Raw genomic sequence first — 11,139 nt, 5'->3', positions numbered from 1 at the left:
CGTGATTGATGTAATTGAAAAGGGGGACCAGCATTGATGCAATTGTTGCATTCCGACAAGCAACAAAAGCTTCAGTTCATTATTTCATTTGAAGGACTTGTTGGGATTCATCAAAAATCAATAGAGAGTTTTTAAGGGAACATAAAAATCTATTTGTGCGTGCTAATAGAAGAATGAGTTCCTACGATTCAGTGAAAAGACATATTTATACAAGCAGCTTGCATTTACTGTTTATCTGGCGGTTGGAACATTCAAATAACAGTGAAAAGCAGTTAAGAAGCTTCCATTCCATTGATCGGCGAAGTTCAGGAGAAAAGAAGATAATTTCTTGTGACTGAAACTCTATAATTTCTTCTCCCGTTTTGCAGACTTTAAAGAATAAAATACATAAAGGCTAGTTTGTTTTTCCAGATGAGTGTGAACTGCAAAATGCAATAATGAACTTGGCTGTCACAATCATAAAGTTGTAGCTGATGATTAATAGAAACACAAATCATTGTGATAAACATGCACATTTTATTTAATTGGCTCACAGTTTGGAAAGAAAAGGTTTTTTCTGAAGATTCCAGAGACACGAACTGAAGAAACCCTCGAATGAGAGCCTTCCTGCACCGTATTAACATTATAGTCTGCAAGTTTAGTCCTACTGTAACCGCATATTATCACGAGGGGAAAACTTGCCTCCTTGGGACTTATCAAAAGTAGGCACACTCTTACAGCAGTCATAGCGGAATGTGACCAGAAACACGTGCTTGAGACCGATCCTCGTGTTGTGTCTAACCAAAAGAAAGACAGAGTACTGTTTCATTCCTCCCGAACGGGAAACAGGAAATGCTTCTGGGGATGTAACCGAAACAAACGAATACCTCCACCATCCCGTGAACGCATCGTAAGTTTGATGTGTACAAATAGAGGTTGTCTCGACAACGCTTAAACACCATAACTGCTCTAATAGCCCCCCCCCCCCCCCCCCCCCCCCCCGAGGCTGCAATGCTCTTTGGAAGCTAGAATTAAATGAATCTCGGTCGACAGATAAAAGTAAAGCACGCCTTGGGGGGACGCCAGAAGCTGAATGAGCTGAATGTTACTTTTATGATGTCATCACTAGAATACAGTTCAGCCTGCAGGGATGGAATTTAACATTTACTATCTGTAGCATCATTTTTTCCTTTTCAGCATAAGATTACAATGACTATAATCCCAGGTGTCTTTAGTATGATATAAAATATTAAACTATCAGCTGACTTTCTTAAAATTAGCGCCAACCCCATCTGCATATGGACACATGAGGGTCTATGTAGATCCGAGATCCACTCCTGGTGGGTCCAAAGGGATGCCCGAGAGGTGACGCTGAAGTTTCACTTATGCACAACCACGTTTTGACGTATAACAAAATCTTATCTCTGACATCAAACTTAATAAATGATAAGCATGGTAATGATTTTAATTCTAACCATAAAGAGCTTACATTCTGGTTCTATTCTCCAGGTATATGCGGGAGACCACAACCTGTTCAATCTCATTCATCCTTCACCACTTGCTTTTACTTCTGGAGGAGAGCGCAGGTTTTGTTCGGTTGCAATGATGAAGAAGACTTGAACATGACCCTCCATTAAACACCGTAGCAATGCCTCACCAAGGACAGGAGCTGTCAGTGTGTGTGTGTGTGTGTGTGTGTGTTTGTGCGTGTGAGAGAGAGAGGGAAAGCGAGTGAGAGGAAGAGACAGAATCAAATTTATTATATGATATCTAAGAGTCAATGAGAAAAAAACTAATTTAGTAACAATATTAAAAAAGATCATAGCTACAACATAACAACGTAAGAACGTAACAATGCAACAATATCACAACGTAACAACAGATCGAAATAGAAAAATTAAACATTAAGAAATAAAAAATGGAACACATCTTCTGGAAAAGCTTTTTGGTAGATTGCAGCCCAGTACAACTGCTGTGCAAACCCCGCCGTCATTATCAGCATGAGGTGAAATCATTACGTTTCTAAGAGTGAAACATTGAAAGTAAGTAAATCTAATATAAAATATTTTTACTGCAGAAAGATTCAATACTGTAGCAATATTTTGTCAAATGACTGAACTGTTTATTATTAAAACACACCAACTGCTCTGAAACACAACTGTGGCAACAGGCCACACACACAAACACACACACACACACACCTACACATACACATACACCTGTCACTTGCATCAAGAAACAATGAAGTTGTGTGTTGCTGTCTGTTATAGTGAGCACACGCTATCCCTCTTCCTTACACTGCTCCATTCATCCAACCTGTCAAGCCTTTGGACACGCCTGACATCCACCTCACGGGATTTATTGGAAATAGCAAGCAACATGAGTGTCTGTTACAGAATGTGCTGGAGATGATTTCCTACATGTATTGTATGTTCTGCCAGTGAAGAAGTCACATACTGTATAAGCCTGATTCGGTACAGGGTGAGAGAAATGCTCCCTGCTCCTGCTATTGCTTTTGTAAAAAGGCCAAATAAATGTCATTTTGCACGAAGGATGTGACAACATTTACAGAAAAATAAAAATATATTTTATTTTTAGAAAGCTAAATCTTGTAAAATAGCCTAACCAGAGGACAGGATGAAACAAAGATTCCCCTGAGGAGCGGCTGAATGAGAAAATAATGAAGCGCCGGTCGCTGAAAAAAGAGTCACATCCAAATAATCAGGTTTACGTAGTGATGTTCTTCTAAAAGGCGATCTTTGCTCCAGAATAGAAATAGAAGGTTAGCTTTAGATTTATGTGGACATAAATCACTATTTATACACATTTAATATAACTGTTGGGCGCCACTGTGCTGGAGTGTAAATACATTTCAAATCAAACAATATTATAGTCAGTGAGATGAGGGAATTTAAAAAACATACATCTTAATAAATAAATAAATAAAAAGCTGAGAATATCTTTCTTTATTAAAAGTATTGCTAATTTTAAGAAGAAAAGGTCAATTCTGACATTTTGCCATCTGTTATTCATTCAGACTCTGTTGTTGCCATCTTTCTTTTGAATCTTCCTGTCTTTTATCGATTGTAATAAAGATGGAAGGAAGTAATTGTGTTGATTAAAACGGGATCGCGTGAAGACGAATCCATATTTTGTAGAAAGAGTGTAGAATATTCAGAAAAATGATCCACAAATCCAAAGGACACAAGCAAAAGAAAAAAATAATAATAATGGGAAATAAATGAAGGAATAGAGAAATGTGATGATTTACAAAGACCCCAAGCAGCAACGAACCTTACTGAGAACCAGGGATGAAATCAGGCGGATGCTGTCTGGGGATGAGGCTTTGCACTGAGAAAACTGCAGAAGTCCCCAAATAAATTTAACTTTCTGTAAAAACTGCTCTTAAAGGAAACCAAAGCAAATAAGAGAAAGAAATCGGAAGGACAAGATCTAAAAACAAGGCCAAAAATAGAGCAATGAAGACACACTGAAGCAGGAATGAGCGCAAAGGACACAACAAACAAAGAAAGACAGGAGGAAGAACAACGACAAGAACCACAGCAAGTACAGGAATTACAGGTACATGACAAATAGGAATAAAACAGGTCAATAAAATGTTAAGAAGCAGAAACTAACTCATATAAAGTGCTTTTGAACAGGTGACCAGAGTTTTACAGGTCACATTTCTTTCCCTTTTATTACTTTTTACATTTCATGTTGGCAAACATAATTTCACACGGACATAAAAAAGAAAGCTGTTTAATCAAACCCACAGATGTTTTAAGTAAAATCAAATGCCAGAGGGTTCACTCTGCAAATAAAACATTTAAAACATGGAAGAAGTATTCTGTTCTTCTATTTAGGGATTCATAAAAGGCTGGACAAAATCAATCAATTTCAACTTTTTTTTCTTTTTTTTTTTACAAATGATAAGGATTTAATTTTTTAATTCATTTTAATGTATTATTGCATCAGGTATAGCGAGGGCAGTATTTTGACAGCAGGTCTGAAAATCCATTTATTCTGATTTGTATTCATTATTTGATGGTTTTGAAAGAATAACTTCTGTGTTGACCTTCCAACAGAAGCCTGTAAGGTTCAGGGACTGGCCAGACTTTTGTGTGAGTTTCTCACAGCAATAAAAACCAGCTAGATGAATTTATATTTAAGGCAAATGCACCGAATGCCACACGAACACGGCGAAGATGTAGACGAATAAGAATGTCTGCTTAGCAAGGCCCTCTTTTAATCACTCAATACAAAATATTAATAATTTACAGGGCAGATCACCCTCCAAGAAAACAGAATTAACGCCAGTGGGTCCAGATTTTTATTTGAACGCATAGATACCAACTCCCTAAATGTATTTTATTATTATTACGTATTATTATTATTATTATTATTAGACAGTGAATACAAAAACATCTTACATCTGCCCATTTGTCCAGATCCACACCAGAAATCTCTGAAGACTCTTCAAGTCCTCCCACCAAGACTCATGGAAATCAGTTGAAAAAACTTACTTTAACGCCAATCTTCCCACTAAATTGTTCTGAATTCTTAAAAAACTTGGAATAAAGAAAGGCCATAATCATTTTTGGTTATTCCCTCTGCTGCGTCTATCCTCCTTCGCTCCCTCGATCGCCTCCTTGTCGGGCTTACGGATGCTCCTGCTCCTGTTCCAGGTGCTGACAGGCCCAGCTGTCTTCTCTTTTTTACCTTGGCTGTCACTCATTAATTTCCACCATAGGCCCCTAAGCGACAGCTCGGCATCATAGTAGCCATACTTGGAGATGAGCCGCTCAGCTGATAAACAGACACACACACACACACCACAAGTGTATAAGAAAGGATGTTGTAATAATTCGGTAATTGAAAAATAAAATTGTCTTATATTTTATTTTAGCTGCATAATGCACGTTATTCAAAGACAAACAATTCCTGTGCATAATACCTACAAATACTATGTAAATATGGTGTGTGTGTGTGCGTGTGTGTGTGTGTGTGTGTTTGTCTCGCCCCGTGCCCTCCCCATGCCCCACGCCGTCTCCCTGAGCAATGTAAATTAGATCTGTTAATGAATGTTTTCTCTCATCACATACAAGTGCAAAGTAGCTATGCCCACCTTGCCTCTCCATTTACCACTCCAGAGTGCCAAGCATTTGCACTAAATGAAAATATACACTCACAACTATGCCTGGCATCCTCTCTTAACTAGCTGAAGAAACGCTGAGAAGCATGGCTACTATGCTGTATGGAATCTAGAGAATCTTTATGCTCAGACCGGTGAACTCTCCCCTGCGTGGGTTTTACTTTTAGCACCACGGTCAGGGTTAGAAAGCTTCTCACCGATGGTGATTTAGGTAAGATAAAAAATCCCAGTTATATTAGGGCCCAACACCAATGACAAGGAAAAGAGCAAAACTCTGAGCAAGCGGATTTAAAACTGGGCTAATATCTCCTTCTTCCATTCTTAGTTAAAAATCTAGCAGTGGTGTTTTGAATGAATTATAGTTTTTCCACTGACTACTTGAGGACTGAGGAAAAGAGCATTTGAATAATCAAAGATATTTGAAATAAAAGCACAAAAATGATCCTCAGCATGCAAGCGTTGCTCATCTATGCAGGTGTTCTCATCATTTCCTTTGTGTGTTCATTAAAATGAAGGTGAGACTTCAAATATAAAATCATCCCCAAAGCACGTTAAGTCTGATTTATTCTCAGTATAAAAGACCATCAATCACTTTTAGCTTTAGGATGAAAACGTTTTCTTACTGTCAATCCATTTTTTTAATCCCAGTAGTCCAGAAATGAAAGGCACCACAGTGAACAGATTCAAATGAAATATACGGCTGCTTTGTTGACAGCAGATCTATGAAATATCAACTAATGGGGGCATATAAAGAGAAAAAGTAGTGGACCGAGACAGCTTCCCTGAGCAACACCAAAAGACGAGTCGTTCTGAATCTGGAAATATGCTGTGGCCCAAACCTGTCCAGAATGTTTCCGCCTCTCCTAGAAAGCCAGCTTTGCTAGTCTGCAGCGTCCCCTGACCCTGCATAGACTAAAATGAACAAGAGTCCAAAAACTGGAGCTGCTGAATGACTTAAAGCCGTTACCATCAGGCAGATGATCAGGATTCTGCGATGCGGTCTGAATGGGTGTATGTACGTTTATCTAGCTGGCATGTTAGCAGTTAAATGTTGACTTAACAGCAGCCGTTGTACAACACATGATGCAAATGAGCATGGAGGCGACGAGACATTCAGGAAACTTTAGCAGCAGTGTGAAAATGTTGCCGCATTTATTGGATCGCGCCGTGCGTGGCACAGATTCCTGCTTCAAAAGTGAACAGCGCCGTCTGCAAATGAGGAATTCCAATCGTCTATCAGAGGGAGGAATTCACAGCTTGTCACAGGTCATATCTGCGTGCGAATAGGAGACACTGAATCCTCTACGCTCAGCTGCCGCCGTTTGATTATGAGGACAGAAGCGACAATTCTGCAGAAAGATTTCACGGTTTATAGTAGTAGTTTAGGATTACTTTCTGCCTTTCAATCAAATGTTCCAAAATAAATAAAACAAATCCAGTCTTTTTGTGACGCTTTAACAGGCTTTGTGCTGGTTGTGCCCAGATGTGTTGTTTTTTGATCTTCACTCTGAATCTACACGATGCAGGTGGTTAGCGCAGGCTTCCTCTGTGCTTTGTGTTCAGGGCGATTGAATCAAGGCTAGAAGGACAGAGGGTGTAGTACAGTAAGTTGTGTAGTTTGTAAAGACCTTTGTTAAAATATCCTTGAGGGCTACATGGAAAATAAAAAAAGGAGGATGCTTGCAAAGCAATAATGGCACAAATATAAATCATTTTTAAATTTGAATGGAGATCAGTTAAGGTGAGTTGTTTTGTTCTGCAAGGTAAAGAAATTAAGCTCATTTATTTTTATGTATTTACGAAGCAGCTGTACATTTTTTAATTTCTTATTCATCTTTTGATAAATGCACATTTTATTAGGAATATTTCATTGTGCAAAAGATGCAAAGATGAGAATGCTCAATTATGGCTCTTCCTTCACAGAATGCCTGAGCCAGATAAATTTAGCCATTAATGTCTTACAAGGCTGTAGATTAATCATGATTATCATCTATACCTGCAGCAGGAGGGGAACTAGCTGCTTGACCAGCCCGCTGCAAATACACTAACCAGCAAAGAAGCCAATTATGAAGCTCTTTTTTTTTGCCAATGCCTGATTACAGCTCATATAATTTTAATTATCCGGCCTGCTTTACATCTTCTCCCCCTGGCTCCCGTCTTTTCTTGCTTTCATGCCTCCCTATCTGACCTGTTGTTGATTAGCTGAATGGGTCTGGAGGATAAAGGCATCGGGAGCAGCGGCTACATTCTCGTTACTAGGTGTCCTGATCTGGGCCTTGGAGGGAGAGGAAACAGGGTCGACACTTGTCGGCCAAATATATTCCGTCACCTAGGAGTCCGGCTCTTGAGGACGGCGTTGAGAAGTTATCCAGATCATTCAAATTATGCAAGGCAAAAGCTAATCATTTGATGAGCATATCTCACATTTGGGCTTTGCTCCTTTCTGTCGTCTCGGATGTTAAACTGAAAACGTTTTTGTGTCGGGTCCCTCCCGCCTCTCAGCATCGACTCGTCGCCATGCAGGACGCGCTTAATTAGAAGCCTCGTGTCAGCTATATCTTCCCCGCTCCTTAATTAAAAGACATCTTTAGCCTATTTTCTTTGTCTGTTTTTTTGAAGGAAAGGAGTATTGCCTTTCTTGTCATTTACTCCTTTCTTTATGATGAGGGATTTTTTTTATGTTTAAGGTTTCTTTGAATTGGCAGATAAAGAGGGCGGAGGAAGAGTAAGGAGAGTCTGGGTAATGAAAAGGCCCACGATCTCCAAGGACCCAGGAGCCACCTAATAAATTGGCTTGTTAAGAGGAGGAAGATCACGATGTGGCATATTTCTCGCTTCCATCCCCGGCAACACAGGTGCAAAGCAGACCACAGAAAAATGGGAATCAATCAGTGTGTACTATAGCTGGTGCTTGTGTTGGTATACAATCGCTGATGGCTACTCAGCTGGGAAGGGGGATCAATTAAATGTTAGGTTGTATAGACCCAATTTACGATATTGATGCATGTTCATCAATGCGAGACAGTAGGAATCAAATGTTAACAGGCCAAAACACACATAAATCCCAAGGCCAATGTCTCCTACCCTGTGAATGAGAGTGGGGACAATGAAGAGCTGTGAATAAAGGCATGTGTGTGTCTGTCTGTGTGTCTGTCTCTCTCTCTGTGTGTGTGTGTCCACCCTATTACGCAGACACCACTAACATTGTGTGGGAAAATGGCTTGGTGCTGTGAATAGTGCTGGAGGACAATGACATCACGTTTGATATCGCAAGGGAAAGGAAACAAGGCAGACATGAGGGGGGTAAAAGGTTTGAGGGATGGAGGATAACAGGGGGATGGACGGATGGATGGACCGATGGATGGATGGATGGATGGATGGAGGAGGAGGAAGGAGTGTAAGGGCGAGGCAGCGCTTCTTTTCTGTCAGTCTCCAAGCAACTCACAACAGAAGGTCAGAGAAGGAAACGAGGGAGACGCCAACATGAAAATATAGAATACGCCTTTATTGAACGCAGACAGACGTGTGTCTCTAATAAAGAAAACATATGGTTGAATAAAAGCAGCCCAAAAAGCAGCGGATCCATGTTCACTTTGTTCTCTTGAAGTTCACCCAGTTCAAATTCAACGTGAAATATTTGCACCGATTTACCGCTGCAGGTAAACGGTTTTCATTCGGTCATTTTCATTGATCGAAGTCCCGGTCGCCACTGTTGCCGGAGCCTATCCCGGCTGTCTACGGGCGAGAGGCGGGGCGCATCGTGGACATGCCCCCCCCCCCAGTTCGTCACAGGGCCACACATCACACTCACACCTATGGACAATAACCAGCGTAACCAGTTCACCTAATTTGCATGTTTTTGGTGGCAGGAAGGAAGCCGGAGAACCCAGAGAAAACCCGTCAGACATTCGATTTGAAGCTGCGACCTTCTCGCTGTGAGGCAACAGCGCTACCCACTGCTCCACCATGCTGCCGTAAATGATTTTCAATCCCTTTGAAATGAGTGGCAAGTGGTTTTCTGATGTTTCTTTGCCACTCACATTAAGGCTTCTCTCTCTTTAAAGACAGCCAATAAGTGCCCTCACCTCTCCACGGAGACCGGAGGAAAACGTTGTTGTTGTTTACTCAAGGACAAATGATTTTTTATTTTATATCAAACGTAGCCCCTTTTGCTGAGTGATTTGTCTGGATATAAGTTCTTGGGGGGACAAAAAGTTGTTGTTTTTATAATTTTCCTATCACAGGTCTGCCAGTTCAATGTCCATTAGCAGGGCGGGATGAAATGTCTTTTTGATGCATTCAGTGTCATTGACAAATGGAAACAATTTGCTCAAGGCTGAAGGGATGAGGCAGAAAGGATTGTCTGACACCATGAACACCTGGCAAACAGTGCGCCGTCCATGCCCTTGGACTGAATATTCACTTAAGTGAATTCTCTTTCATTTATCATTCTTGCATTCATATTATCATTGCTCGTTGTAGTGCAAGTGTCACGTCAATCCTTTAGTTACTTGAAGCTTTTGATGTGGATCTTCTTCATAGTAATTCTGTGGGTTTTCAGAACCTGGCCCGGTCAACCTACCTGTGCAGCCATAAACACGAGAAAAAAAAAAGACCTCAAAATTACCCACAAGGCAACAGGAGAATTGGATCTGCAGCTTTATGCGTTACATTTTTCTACCAATGTGACCCAGCAATTTCCCTTTGTCCAATTTTTTTTTCTGTCATCAGAAGCAGGAAACAACCTTCTAAGTGGATACATTTTTAAAGGACATTTATTAAATCTATCTGAATAAAAATGACGTTAAATCATTAAATCAGTCTAACGCAGTCTAATAACTTTGATTTAATTTCAACTTTTTTCTGCTTTTGCGGGCTGAAATTATTTCAATTGAACATTATTTAAATATTTGTACTGTTATACAGAGTATAGCGTAGACATGCTCTTTGGAAAAGTACCTTTGACAACCTTTGTCATGATTTGTCATTAAAAAATGAAAATTGACTTGACTTACTGCTGAATCCGAGGACATGGTGTCAAAATATTACACTTTGTGATGAATAATGAGCAAAGGTGACACTTTGAGGTCTTTGTGACGATGAGTGTGAAAATATCAACTTTTAGAATTTCAAAGAACTGAAGTAAAACGCTTGAATTTAGTTTCACCGTCTGCATTAGTAAGAATCTGCTTTTAATTTAATGTGTCCGTAGATAGAATGCCATTCAATAGATGTGTGTGTGTGTGTGTGTGTCTGTGTGTGTGTGTGTATGGGTGTGCGTGTGTGTGTGTGTGTGTGTGAATTTGAAAGTTTGAGCATGAAAGAGAGAACTTGTTTTAAGCATTTGCAGAAATTGTGCACGTCATAAACAGGTCACCACTATGTCAAGGCCGTGCACGACACAATGTGAAGGGGTCGTGTTTTGGAATTTGATTTGAAGTGGATTTGAAATTACATTCCGCACTGACCGATAGCATCATGAATATGTGATATATGTGCTAACAGGTACTTATGGAGGTACTGAAAGGAAAGGAAAGAGGATGCTATAACACAGTTCAGTATGTAGGTCCCGTCTTAAAGATAACTGCTGAACAGACAAAGGAACTTCCATTGTTTCTGACCAGAAATTTCAATTTCCAATTGTATGGAAGCACATCGCATTCAGCAGAGATAATATATATAAATGTTAAAAAACCACACAAGCACACAAAAATACATGAGGAAAAGAAATTACGAGGAGCTCAAGTCGTTCTGGGCTCATGGTGAATGCTAAAAATGTTGCTGTGCTGCTACTGGTTGACCATATGTTTTGTGCTGCTACTGGTTTACTGTATGTTTTGTGCTGCTACTGGTTTACTGTATGTTTTGAAAGGCAAGAACAAAGTTTCTGCTGAATGAACTGGTGCGAATTTTAGCCTGTTGCATTGTTGATCCATTTGTTCCACGGACAAAAAGCCAGTCTTTCATTCAGACAAAGAGCAGTTTTTACCTTGGATGTTTTAAAG

This window comes from Brachionichthys hirsutus, chromosome 20, assembly GCF_040956055.1.
Source record: "Brachionichthys hirsutus isolate HB-005 chromosome 20, CSIRO-AGI_Bhir_v1, whole genome shotgun sequence".
Lineage (NCBI taxonomy): Eukaryota > Metazoa > Chordata > Actinopteri > Lophiiformes > Brachionichthyidae > Brachionichthys > Brachionichthys hirsutus.
Note: the sequence above shows the minus strand (reverse complement) of the source record.